Source organism: Papaver somniferum, unplaced genomic scaffold (genome assembly GCF_003573695.1).
Source record: "Papaver somniferum cultivar HN1 unplaced genomic scaffold, ASM357369v1 unplaced-scaffold_106, whole genome shotgun sequence".
Lineage (NCBI taxonomy): Eukaryota > Viridiplantae > Streptophyta > Magnoliopsida > Ranunculales > Papaveraceae > Papaver > Papaver somniferum.
Window position 1 is genome coordinate 85,957 of NW_020619492.1, and position 14,041 is coordinate 99,997.

The window sequence follows — 14,041 nt, forward strand, 5'->3', positions numbered from 1 at the left end:
GCCGAAAAGCGTAGGTAGCGGTTCACGCTTTGTTTCCGTTAAAATGAACCGAAATATTTTGTGGATTTTTAGATATGATATTGTTCTATGATCTGTAAACTTTCTAACGAGCCATCATTTGTCAAGTTCTGACCTGAATTTAAGGTCTGAAAAGCAAAAACCAATTTATGCCGAAAAGCGTAGGTAGCGGTTCACGCTTTGTTTCCGTTAAAATGAACCGAAATATTTTGTGGATTTTTATATGTGATATTGTTCTATGATCTGTAAGCTTTCTAATGAACCATCATTCGTCCAGTTCAGACCTGAATATAAGGTCTGAAAAGCAAAAACCAATTTTTTCCGAAAAGCGTAAGTAGCGGTTCACGCTTTGTTTCCGTTAAAATGAACTGAAATATTTTGTGGATTTTTATATGTGATATTGTTCTATGATCTGTAAGCTTTCTAATTAACCATCATTCGTCCAGTTCTGACCTGAATATAAGTTCTGAAAAGCAAAAACCAATTTTTTCCGAAAAGCGTAGGTGATACTGTTCTATGATCTGTAAGCTTTCTAACGAGCCATCATTCGTCCAGTTCTGACCAGAATTTAATGTCTGAAAAGCAAAAACCAATTATTGTCGAAAAGCGTAGGTAGCGGTTCACGCTTTGTTTCCGTTAAAATGAACCGAGATATTTTGTGGATTTTTATATGTGATATTGTTCTATGATCTGTAAGCTTTCTAACGAGCCATCATTTGTCAAGTTCTGACCTGAATTTAAGGTCTGAAAAGCAAAAACCAATTTTTGCCGAAAAGCGTAGGTAGCGGTTCACGCTTAGTTTTCGTTAAAATGAACCGAAACATTTTTTGGATTTTTATATGTGATACTATTCTATGATCTGTAAGGTTTCTAATGAACCATCATTCGTCCAGTTCTGACCTGAATTTAAGGCTGAAAAGCAAAAATCATTTTTTCCGAAAAGCGTAGGTAGCGGTTCACGCTTTGTTTCCGTTAAAATGAACCGAAGTATTTTGTTGATTTTTATATGTGATATTTTTCTATGATCTGTAAGCTTTCTAATTAGCCATCATTCGTCCAGTTATGACCTGAATTTAAGGTCTGAAAAGCAAAAACCAATTTTGGCCAAAAAGCGTAGGTAGCGGTTCACGCTTTGTTTCCGTTACCGAAATATTTTGTGCATTTTTAGATGTGATATTGGTCTATGATCTATAAGCTTTCTAACGAGCCATCATTTGTCCAGTTCTGACCTGAATTTAAGGTCTGAAAAGCAAAAACCAATTTATGCCGAAAAGCGTAGGTAGCGGTCCACGCTTTGTTTCCGTTAAAATGAACCGAAATATTTTGTGGATTTTTATATGTGATATTGTTCTATGATCTGTAAGCTTTCTAACGAGCCATCATTTGTCAAGTTCTGACCTGAATTTAAGGTCTGAAAAGCAAAAACCAATTTATGCCGAAAAGCGTAGGTAGCGGTTCACGCTTTGTTTCCGTTAAAATGAACCGAAATATTTTGTGGATTTTTATATGTGATATTGTTCTATGATCTGTAATCTTTCTAATGAACCATCATTCGTCCAGTTCTGACCTGAATTTAAGGTCTGAAAAGCAAAAACCAATTTTTGCCGAAAAGCGTAGGTAGCGGTTCACGCTTTGTTTCCGTTAAAATGAACCGAAATATTTTGTGGATTTTTAGATGTGATATTGTTCTATGATCTATAAGCTTTCTAACGAGCCATCATTTGTCAAGTTCTGACCTGAATTTAAGGTCTGAAAAGCAAAAACCAATTTATGCCGAAAAGCGTAGGTAGCGGTTCACGCTTTGTTTCCGTTAAAATGAACCGAAATATTTTGTGGATTTTTATATGTGATATTGTTCTATGATCTGTAAGCTTTCAAATGAGCCATCATTCGTCCAGTTCTGACTTGAATTTAAGGTCTGAAAAGCAAAAACCAATTTTTGCCGAAAAGCGTAGGTAGCGGTTCACGCTTTGTTTCCGTTAAAATGAACCGAAATATTTTGTGGATTTTTATATGTGATATTGTTCTATGATCTGTAAGCTTTATAACGAGCCATCATTTGTCAAGTTCTGACCTGAATTTAAGGTCTGAAAAGCAAAAACCAATTTATGCCGAAAAGCGTAGGTAGCGGTTCACGCTTTGTTTCCGTTAAAATGAACCGAAATATTTTGTGGATTTTTATATGTGATATTGTTCTATGATCTGTAAGCTTTCTAATGAACCATCATTCGTCCAGTTCAGACCTGAATATAAGGTCTGAAAAGCAAAAACCAATTTTTTCCGAAAAGCGTAAGTAGCGGTTCACTCTTTGTTTCCGTTAAAATGAACCGAAATATTTTGTGGATTTTTATATGTGATATTGTTCTATGATCTGTAAGCTTTCTAATTAACCATCATTCGTCCAGTTCTGACCTGAATATAAGGTCTGAAAAGCAAAAACCAATTTTTGCCGAAAAGCGTAGGTGATACTGTTCTATGATCTGTAAGCTTTCTAACGAGCCATCATTCGTCCAGTTCTGACCAGAATTTAATGTCTGAAAAGCAAAAACCAATTATTGTCGAAAAGCGTAGGTAGCGGTTCACGCTTTGTTTCCGTTAAAATTAACCGAGATATATTGTGGATTTTTATATGTGATATTGTTCTATGATCTGTAAGCTTTCTAAAGAGCCATCATTTGTCAAGTTCTGACCTGAATTTAAGGTCTGAAAAGCAAAAATCAATTTTTGCTGAAAAGCGTAGGTAGCGGTTCACGCTTTGTTTCCGTTAAAATGAACCGAAAATTTTTGTGGATTTTTATATGTGATATTGTTCTATGATCTGTAAGCTTTCGAATGAGCCATCATTCGTCCAGTTCTGACCTGAATTTATGGTCTGAAAAGCAAAAACCAATTTTTGCCGAAAAGCGTAGGTAGCGGTTTACGCTTTGTTTCCGTTAAAATGAACCGAAATATTTTGTGGATTTTTAAATGTGAAATTTTTATATGATATGTAAGCTTTCTAATGAGCCACCATTCGTCCAGTTCTGACCTGAATTTAAGGTCTGAAAAGCAAAAACCAATATTTGTCGAAAAGCGTAGGTAGCGGTTCACGCTTTGTTTCCGTTAAAATGAACCGAAAATTTTTGTGGATTTTTATATATGATATTGTTCTATGATCTGTAAGCTTTCGAATGAGCCATCATTCGTCCAGTTCTTACCTGAATTTAAGGTCTGAAAAGCAAAAACCAATTTTTGCCGAAAAGCGTAGGTAGCGGTTCACGCTTTGTTTCCGTTAAAATGAACCGAAATATTTTGTGGATTTTTAGATATGATATTGTTCTATGATCTATAAACTTTCTAACGAGCCATCATTTGTCAAGTTCTGACCTGAATTTAAGGTCTGAAAAGCAAAAACCAATTTATGCCGAAAAGCGTAGGTAGCGGTTCGCGCTTTGTTTCCGTTAAAATGAACCGAAATATTTTATGGATTTTTATATGTGATATTGTTCTATGATCTGTAAGCTTTCTAATGAACCATCATTCGTCCAGTTCAGACCTGAATATAAGGTCTGAAAAGCAAAAACCAATTTTTTTCCGAAAAGCGTAAGTAGCGGTTCACGCTTTGTTTCTGTTAAAATGAACCGAAATATTTTGTGGATTTTTATATGTGATATTGTTCTATGATCTGTAAGCTTTCTAAAGAGCCATCATTTGTCAAGTTCTGACCTGAATTTAAGGTCTGAAAAGCAAAAATCAATTTTTGCTGAAAAGCGTAGGTAGCGGTTCACGCTTTGTTTCCGTTAAAATGAACCGAAAATTTTTGTGGATTTTTATATGTGATATTGTTCTATGATCTGTAAGCTTTCGAATGAGCCATCATTCGTCCAGTTCTGACCTGAATTTATGGTCTGAAAAGCAAAAACCAATTTTTGCCGAAAAGCGTAGGTAGCGGTTTACGCTTTGTTTCCGTTAAAATGAACCGAAATATTTTGTGGATTTTTAAATGTGAAATTTTTATATGATATGTAAGCTTTCTAATGAGCCACCATTCGTCCAGTTCTGACCTGAATTTAAGGTCTGAAAAGCAAAAACCAATATTTGTCGAAAAGCGTAGGTAGCGGTTCACGCTTTGTTTCCGTTAAAATGAACCGAAAATTTTTGTGGATTTTTATATGTGATATTTTTCTATGATCTGTAAGATTTCGAATGAGCCATCATTCGTCCAGTTCTGACATGAATTTAAGGTCTGAAAAGCAAAAACCAATTTTTGCCGAAAAGCGTAGGTAGCGGTTTACGCTTTGTTTCCGTTAAAATGAACCGAAATATTTTGTGGATTTTTAAATGTGAAATTGTTCTATGATCTGTAAGCTTTCTAATGAGCCATCATTCGTCCATTTCTGACCTGAATTTAAGGTCTGAAAAGCAAAAACCAATATTTGTCGAAAAGCGTAGGTAGCGGTTCACGCTTTGTTTCCGTTAAAATGAACCGAAATATTTTGTGAATTTTTAAATGTGAAATTTTTCTATGATTTGTAAGCTTTCTAATGAGCCATCATTCGTCCATTTCTGACCTGAATTTAAGGTCTGAAAAGCAAAAACCATTTTTTGCCGAAAAGCGTAGGTAGCGGTTCACGCGTTCACGCTTTGTTTCCGTTAAAATGAACAGAAATATTTTGTGGTTTTTATATATGATATTGTTGAATGATCTGTAAGCTTTCTAACGAGCCATCATTCGTCCAGTTCTGACCTGAATTTAAGGTCTGAAAAGCAAAAACCATTTACGGAAACAAAGCGGTTCACGCTTTGTTTCCGTTAAAATGAACCGAAATATTTTGTGGATTTTTATATGTGATATTGTTCTATGATCTGTAAGCTTTCTAACGAGCCATCATTTGTCAAGTTCTGACCTGAATTTAAGGTCTGAAGAGCAAAAACCAATTTTTAACGAAAAGCGTAGGTAGCGGTCCACGCTTTGTTTCCGTTAAAATGAACCGAAATATTTTGTGGATTTTTATATGTGATATTTTTCTATGGTCTGTAAGCTTTCTAACGAGCCATCATTTGTCCAGTTCTGACCTGAATTTAAGGTCTGAAAAGCAAAAACCATTTTTTGCCGAAAAGCGTAGGTAGCGGTTCACGCTTTGTTTCCGTTAAAATGAACCGAAATATTTTGTGGATTTTTATATGTGATATTGTTCTATGATCTGTAAGCTTTCTAACGAGCCATCATTTGTCAAGTTCTGACCTGAATTTAAGGTCTGAAGAGCAAAAACCAATTTTTAACGAAAAGCGTAGGTAGCGGTCCACGCTTTGTTTCCGTTAAAATGAACCGAAATATTTTGTGGATTTTTATATGTGATATTGTTCTATGATATGTAAGCTTTCTAACGAACCATCATTCGTCCAGTTCTGACCAGAATTTAATGTCTGAAAAGCAAAAACCAATTATTGTCGAAAAGCGTAGGTAGCGGTTCACGCTTTGTTTCCGTTAAAATGAACCGAGATATTTTGTGTATTTTTATATGTGATATTGTTCTATGATCTGTAAGCTTTCTAACGAGCCATCATTTGTCAAGTTCTGACCTGAATTTAAGGTCTGAAAAGCAAAAACCAATTTTTGCCGAAAAGCGTAGGTAGCGGTTCACGCTTTGTTTCCGTTAAAATGAACCGAAATATTTTGTGGATTTTTAGATATGATATTGTTCTATGATCTATAAACTTTCTAACGAGCCATCATTTGTCAAGTTCTGACCTGAATTTAAAGTCTGAAAAGCAAAAACCAATTTATGCCGAAAAGCGTAGGTAGCGGTTCACGCTTTGTTTCCGTTAAAATGAACCGAAATATTTTGTGGATTTTTATATGTGATATTGTTCTATGATCTGTAAGCTTTCTAATGAACCATCATTCGTCCAGTTCAGACCTGAATATAAGGTCTGAAAAGCAAAAACCAATTTTTTCCGAAAAGCGTAAGTAGCGGTTCACGCTTTGTTTCCGTTAAAATGAACCGAAATATTTTGTGGATTTTTATATGTGATATTGTTCTATGATCTGTAAGCTTTCTAATTAACCATCATTCGTCCAGTTCTGAGCTGAATATAAGGTCTGAAAAGCAAAAACCAATTTTTTCCGAAAAGCGTAGGTGATACTGTTCTATGATCTGTAAGCTTTCTAACGAGCCATCATTCGTCCAGTTCTGACCAGAATTTAATGTCTGAAAAGCAAAAACCAATTATTGTCGAAAAGTGTAGGTAGCGGTTCACGCTTTGTTTCCGTTAAAATGAACCGAGATATTTTGTGGATTTTTATATGTGATATTTTTCTATGATCTGTAAGCTTTCTAAAGAGCCATCATTTGTCCAGTTCTGACCTGAATTTAAGGTCTGAAAAGCAAAAATCAATTTTTGCCGAAAAGCGTAGGTAGCGGTTCACGCTTTGTTTCCGTTAAAATGAACCGAAAATTTTTGTGGATTTTTATATGTGATATTGTTCTATAATCTGTAAGCTTTCGAATGAGCCATCATTTGTCAAGTTCTGACCTGAATTTAAGGTCTGAAAAGCAAAAACCAATTTTTGCCGAAAAGCGTAGGTAGCGGTTTACGCTTTGTTTCCGTTAAAATGAACCGAAATATTTTGTGGATTTTTAAATGTGAAATTGTTCTATGATCTATAAGCTTTCTAATGAGCCATCATTCGTCCAGTTCTGACCTGAATTTAAGGTCTGAAAAGCAAAAACCAATTTTTGCCGAAAAGCGTAGGTAGCGGTTCACGCTTTGTTTCCGTTAAAATGAACCAAGATATTTTGTGGATTTTTATATGTTATATTTTTCTATGATCTGTAAGCTTTCTAACGAGCCATCATTTGTCAAGTTCTGACCTGAATTTAAGGTCTGAAAAGCAAAAACCAATTTTTGCCGAAAAGCGTAGGTAGCGGTTCACGCTTTGTTTCCATTAAAATGAACCGAAATATTTTGTGGATTTTTATATGTGATATTGTTCTATGATCTGTAAGCTTTCGAATGAGCCATCATTCGTCCAGTTCTTACCTGAATTTAAGGTCTGAAAAGCAAAAACCAATTTTTGCCGAAAAGCGTAGGTAGCGGTTCACGCTTTGTTTCCGTTAAAATGAACCGAAATATTTTGTGGATTTTTAGATATGATATTGTTCTATGATCTATAAACTTTCTAACGAGCCATCATTTGTCAAGTTCTGACCTGAATTTAAGGTCTGAAAAGCAAAAACCAATTTATGCCGAAAAGCGTAGGTAGCGGTTCGCGCTTTGTTTCCGTTAAAATGAACCGAAATATTTTATGGATTTTTATATGTGATATTGTTCTATGATCTGTAAGCTTTCTAATGAACCATCATTCGTCCAGTTCAGACCTGAATATAAGGTCTGAAAAGCAAAAACCAATTTTTTTCCGAAAAGCGTAAGTAGCGGTTCACGCTTTGTTTCCGTTAAAATGAACCGAAATATTTTGTGGATTTTTATATGTGATATTGTTCTATGATCTGTAAGCTTTCTAATTAACCATCATTCGTCCAGTTGTGACCTGAATATAAGGTCTGAAAAGCAAAAACCAATTTTTTCCGAAAAGCGTAGGTGATACTGTTCTATGATCTGTAAGCTTTCTAACGAGCCATCATTCGTCCAGTTCTGACCAGAATTTAATGTCTGAAAAGCAAAAACCAATTATTGTCGAAAAGCGTAGGTAGCGGTTCACGCTTTGTTTCCGTTAAAATGAACCGAGATATTTTGTGGATTTTTATATGTGATATTGTTCTATGATCTGTAAGCTTTCTAACGAGCCATCATTTGTCAAGTTCTGACCTGAATTTAAGGTCTGAAAAGCAAAAATCAATTTTTGCCGAAAAGCGTAGGTAGCGGTTCACGCTTTGTTTCCGTTAAAATGAACCGAGATATTTTGTGGATTTTTATATGTGATATTGTTCTATGATCTGTAAGCTTTCTAAAGAGCCATCATTTGTCAAGTTCTGACCTGAATTTAAGGTCTGAAAAGCAAAAATCAATTTTTGCCGAAAAGCGTAGGTAGCGGTTCACGCTTTGTTTCCGTTAAAATGAACCGAAATATTTTGTGGATTTTTATATGTGATATTGTTCTATGATCTGTAAGCTTTCTAACGAGCCATCATTTGTCCAGTTCTGACCTGAATTTAAGGTCTGAAAAGCAAAAATCAATTTTTGCCGAAAAGCGTAGGTAGCGGTTCACGCTTTGTTTCCGTTAAAATGAACCGAGATATTTTGTGGATTTTTATATGTGATATTGTTCTATGATATGTAAGCTTTCTAACGAGCCATCATTCGTCCAGTTCTGACCTGAATTTAAGGTCTGAAAAGCAAAAACCAATTTTTGCCGAAAAGCGTAGGTAGCGGTTCACGCTTTGTTTCCGTTAAAATGAACCGAAATATTTTGTGGATTTTTAAATGTGAAATTGTTCTATGATCTGTAAGCTTTCTAATGAGCCATCATTCGTCCAGTTCTGACCTGAATTTAAGGTCTGAAAAGCAAAAACCAATTTTTGCCGAAAAGCGTAGGTAGCGGTTCACGCTTTGTTTCCGTTAAATTGAACCGAAATATTTTGTGGATTTTTATATGTGATATTGTTCTATGATCTGTAAGCTTTCTAATGAGCCATCATTCGTCCAGTTCTGACCTGAATTTAAGGTCTGAAAAGCAAAAACCAATTTTTGCCGAAAAGCGTAGGTAGCGGTTTACGCTTTGTTTCCGTTAAAATGAACCGAAATATTTTGTGGATTTTTAAATGTGAAATTGTTCTATGATCTATAAGCTTTCTAATGAGCCATCATTCGTCCAGTTCTGACCTGAATTTAAGGTCTGAAAAGCAAAAACCAATTTTTGCCGAAAAGCGTAGGTAGCGGTTCACGCTTTGTTTCCGTTAAAATGAACCAAGATATTTTGTGGATTTTTATATGTTATATTTTTCTATGATCTGTAAGCTTTCTAACGAGCCATCATTTGTCAAGTTCTGACCTGAATTTAAGGTCTGAAAAGCAAAAACCAATTTTTGTCGAAAAGCGTAGGTAGCGGTTCACGCTTTGTTTCCATTAAAATGAACCGAAATATTTTGTGGATTTTTATATGTGATATTGTTCTATGATCTGTAAGCTTTCGAATGAGCCATCATTCGTCCAGTTCTTACCTGAATTTAAGGTCTGAAAAGCAAAAACCAATTTTTGCCGAAAAGCGTAGGTAGCGGTTCACGCTTTGTTTCCGTTAAAATGAACCGAAATATTTTGTGGATTTTTAGATATGATATTGTTCTATGATCTATAAACTTTCTAACGAGCCATCATTTGTCAAGTTCTGACCTGAATTTAAGGTCTGAAAAGCAAAAACCAATTTATGCCGAAAAGCGTAGGTAGCGGTTCACGCTTTGTTTCCGTTAAAATGAACCGAAATATTTTGTGGATTTTTATATGGGATATTGTTCTATGATCTGTAAGCTTTCTAATGAACCATGATTCGTCCAGTTCAGACCTGAATATAAGGTCTGAAAAGCAAAAACCAATTTTTTCCGAAAAGCGTAAGTAGCGGTTCACGCTTTGTTTCCGTTAAAATGAACTGAAATATTTTGTGGATTTTTATATGTGATATTGTTCTATGATCTGTAAGCTTTCTAATTAACCATCATTCGTCCAGTTCTGACCTGAATATAAGGTCTGAAAAGCAAAAACCAATTTTTTCCGAAAAGCGTAGGTGATACTGTTCTATGATCTGTAAGCTTTCTAACGAGCCATCATTCGTCCAGTTCTGACCAGAATTTAATGTCTGAAAAGCAAAAACCAATTATTGTCGAAAAGCGTAGGTAGCGGTTCACGCTTTGTTTCCGTTAAAATGAACCGAGATATTTTGTGGATTTTTATATGTGATATTGTTCTATGATCTGTAAGCTTTCTAACGAGCCATCATTTGTCAAGTTCTGACCTGAATTTAAGGTCTGAAAAGCAAAAATCAATTTTTGCCGAAAAGCGTAGGTAGCGGTTCACGCTTTGTTTCCGTTAAAATGAACCGAGATATTTTGTGGATTTTTATATGTGATATTGTTCTATGATCTGTAAGCTTTCTAACGAGCCATCATTTGTCAAGGTCTGACCTGAATTTAAGGTCTGAAAAGCAAAAACCAATTTTTGCCGAAAAGCGTAGGTAGCGGTTCACGCTTTGTTTCCGTTAAAATGAACCGAAATATTTTGTGGATTTTTATATGTGATATTGTTCTATGATCTGTAAGCTTTCTAACGAGCCATCATTTGTCAAGTTCTGACCTGAATTTAAGGTCTGAAAAGCAAAAACCAATTTTTGCCGAAAAGCGTAGGTAGCGGTTCACGCTTTGTTTCCGTTAAAATGAACCGAAATATTTTGTGGATTTTTTTATGTGATATTGTTCTATGATCTGTAAGCTTTCTAACGAGCCATCATTTGTCAAGTTCTGACCTGAATTTAAGGTCTGAAAAGCAAAAACCAATTTTTGCCGAAAAGCGTAGGTAGCGGTTCACGCTTTGTTTCCGTTAAAATGAACCGAAATATTTTGTGGATTTTTAGATATGATATTGTTCTATGATCTATAAACTTTCTAACGAGCCATCATTTGTCAAGTTCTGACCTGAATTTAAGGTCTGAAAAGCAAAAACCAATTTATGCCGAAAAGCGTAGGTAGCGGTTCACGCTTTGTTTCCGTTAAAATGAACCGAAATATTTTGTGGATTTTTATATGTGATATTGTTCTATGATCTGTAAGCTTTCAAATGAGCCATCATTCGTCCAGTTCTGACCTGAATTTAAGGTCTGAAAAGCAAAAACCAATTTTTGCCGAAAAGCGTAGGTAGCGGTTCACGCTTTGTTTCCGTTAAAATGAACCGAAATATTTTTTTGATTTTTATATGTGATAATGTTCTATGATATGTAAGTGTTCTAATGAGCCATCATTTGTCCAATTCTGACATGAATTTAAGGTCTAAAAAGCAAAAACCCAATTTTTGCCGAAAAGCATAGGTAGCGGTTCACGCTTTGTTTCCGTTAAAATGAACCGAAATATTTTGTTGATTTTTATATGTGATACTGTTCTATGATCTGTAAGTGTTCTAATGAGCCATCAGTTGTCCAATTCTGACCTGAATTTAAGGTCTAAAAAAAAAACCAATTTTTGCCGAAAAGCGTAGGTAGCGGTTCACGCTTTGTTTCCGTTAAAATGAACTGAAATATTTTGTTGATTTTTATATGTGATATTTTTATATGATCTGTAAGCTTTCTAATGAGCCATCATTTTTCCAGTTTTGACCTGAATTTAAGGTCTAAAAAGCAAAAACCAATTTTTGCCGAAAAGCGTAGGTAGTAGTTCACGCTTTGTTTCCGTTAAAATTAACCGAAATATTTTTTGGGTTTTTATATGTGATATTGTTATATGATCTGTAAGCTTTCTAATGAGCCATCATTTGTCCAGTTTTGACCTGAATTTAAGGTCTGAAAAGCAAAAACCAATTTTTGCCGAAAAGCGTAGGTAGCGGTTCACGCTTTGTTTCCGTTAAAATGAACCGAGATATTTTGTGGATTTTTATATGTGATATTGTTCTATGATCTGTAAGCTTTCTAACGAGCCATCATTTGTCAAGTTCTGACCTGAATTTAAGGTCTGAAAAGCAAAAACCAATTTTTGCCGAAAAGCGTAGGTAGCGGTTCACGCTTTGTTTCCGTTAAAATGAACCGAAATATTTTGTGGATTTTTATATGTGATATTGTTCTATGATCTGTAATCTTTCTAATGAGCCATCATTCGTCCAGATCTGACCTGAATTTAAGATCTGAAAAGCAAAAACCAATATTTGCCGAAAAGTGTAGGTAGCGGTTCACGCTTTGTTTCCGTTAAAATGAACCGAAATATTTTGTGGATTTTTATATGTGATATTGTGCTATGATATGTAAGATTTCTAACGAGCCATCATTTGTCCAGCTCTGACCTGAATTTAAGGTCTGAAAAGCAAAAACCAATTTTTGCCGAAAAGCGTAGGTAGCTTTGTTTCCGTTAAAATGAACCGAGATATTTTGTGGATTTTTATATGTGATATTGTTCTATGATCTGTAAGCTTTCTAACGAGCCATCATTTGTCAAGTTCTGACCTGAATTTAAGGTCTGAAAAGCAAAAACCAATTTTTGCCGAAAAGCGTAGGTAGCGGTTCACGCTTTGTTTCCGTTAAAATGAACCGAGATATTTTGTGGATTTTTATATGTGATATTGTTCTATGATCTGTAAGCTTTCTAAAGAGCCATCATTTGTCAAGTTCTGACCTGAATTTAAGGTCTGAAAAGCAAAAATCAATTTTTGCCGAAAAGCGTAGGTAGCGGTTCACGCTTTGTTTCCGTTAAAATGAACCGAAAATTTTTGTGGATTTTTATATGTGATATTGTTCTATGATCTGTAAGCTTTCTAACGAGCCATCATTTGTCAAGTTCTGACCTGAATTTAAGGTCTGAAAAGCAAAAACCAATTTTTGCCGAAAAGCGTAGGTAGCGGTTCACGCTTTGTTTCCGTTAAAATGAACCAAGATATTTTGTGGATTTTTATATGTTATATTTTTCTATGATCTGTAAGCTTTCTAACGAGCCATCATTTGTCAAGTTCTGACCTGAATTTAAGGTCTGAAAAGCAAAAACCAATTTTTGCCGAAAAGCGTAGGTAGCGGTTCACGCTTTGTTTCCGTTAAAATGAACCGAAATATTTTGTGGATTTTTAGATATGATATTGTTCTATGATCTATAAACTTTCTAACGAGCCATCATTTGTCAAGTTCTGACCTGAATTTAAGGTCTGAAAAGCAAAAACCAATTTATGCCGAAAAGCGTAGGTAGCGGTTCACGCTTTGTTTCCGTTAAAATGAACCGAAATATTTTGTGGATTTTTATATGTGATATTGTTCTATGATCAGTAAGCTTTCTAATGAACCATCATTCGTCCAGTTCAGACCTGAATATAAGGTCTGAAAAGCAAAAACCAATTTTTTCCGAAAAGCGTAAGTAGCGGTTCACGCTTTGTTTCCGTTAAAATGAACCGAAATATTTTGTGGATTTTTATATGTGATATTTTTCTATGATCTGTAAGCTTTCTAATTAACCATCATTCGTCCAGTTCTGACCTGAATATAAGGTCTGAAAAGCAAAAACCAATTTTTTCCGAAAAGCGTAGGTGATACTGTTCTATGATCTGTAAGCTTTCTAACGAGCCATCATTCGTCCAGTTCTGACCAGAATTTAATGTCTGAAAAGCAAAAACCAATTATTGTCGAAAAGCGTAGGTAGCGGTTCACGCTTTGTTTCCGTTAAAATGAACCGAGATATTTTGTGGATTTTTATATGTGACATTGTTCTATGATCTGTAAGCTTTCTAAAGAGCCATCATTTGTCAAGTTCTGACCTGAATTTAAGGTCTGAAAAGCAAAAATCAATTTTTGTCGAAAAGCGTAGGTAGCGGTTCACGCTTTGTTTCCGTTAAAATGAACCGAGATATTTTGTGGATTTTTATATGTGATATTGTTCTATGATCTGTAAGCTTTCTAAAGAGCCATCATTTGTCAAGTTCTGACCTGAATTTAAGGTCTGAAAAGCAAAAATCAATTTTTGCCGAAAAGCGTAGGTAGCGGTTCACGATTTGTTTCCGTTAAAATGAACCGAAAATTTTTGTGGATTTTTATATGTGATATTGTTCTATGATCTGTAAGCTTTCTAACGAGCCATCATTTGTCAAGTTCTGACCTGAATTTAAGGTCTGAAAAGCAAAAACCAATTTTTGCCGAAAAGCGTAGGTAGCGGTTTACGCTTTGTTTCCGTTAAAATGAACCGAAATATTTTGTGGATTTTTAAATGTGAAATTGTTCTATGATCTGTAAGCTTTCTAATGAGCCATCATTCGTCCAGTTCTGACCTGAATTTAAGGTCTGAAAAGCAAAAACCAATTTTTGCCGAAAAGCGTAGGTAGCGGTTCACGCTTTGTTTCCGTTAAAATGAACCAAGAT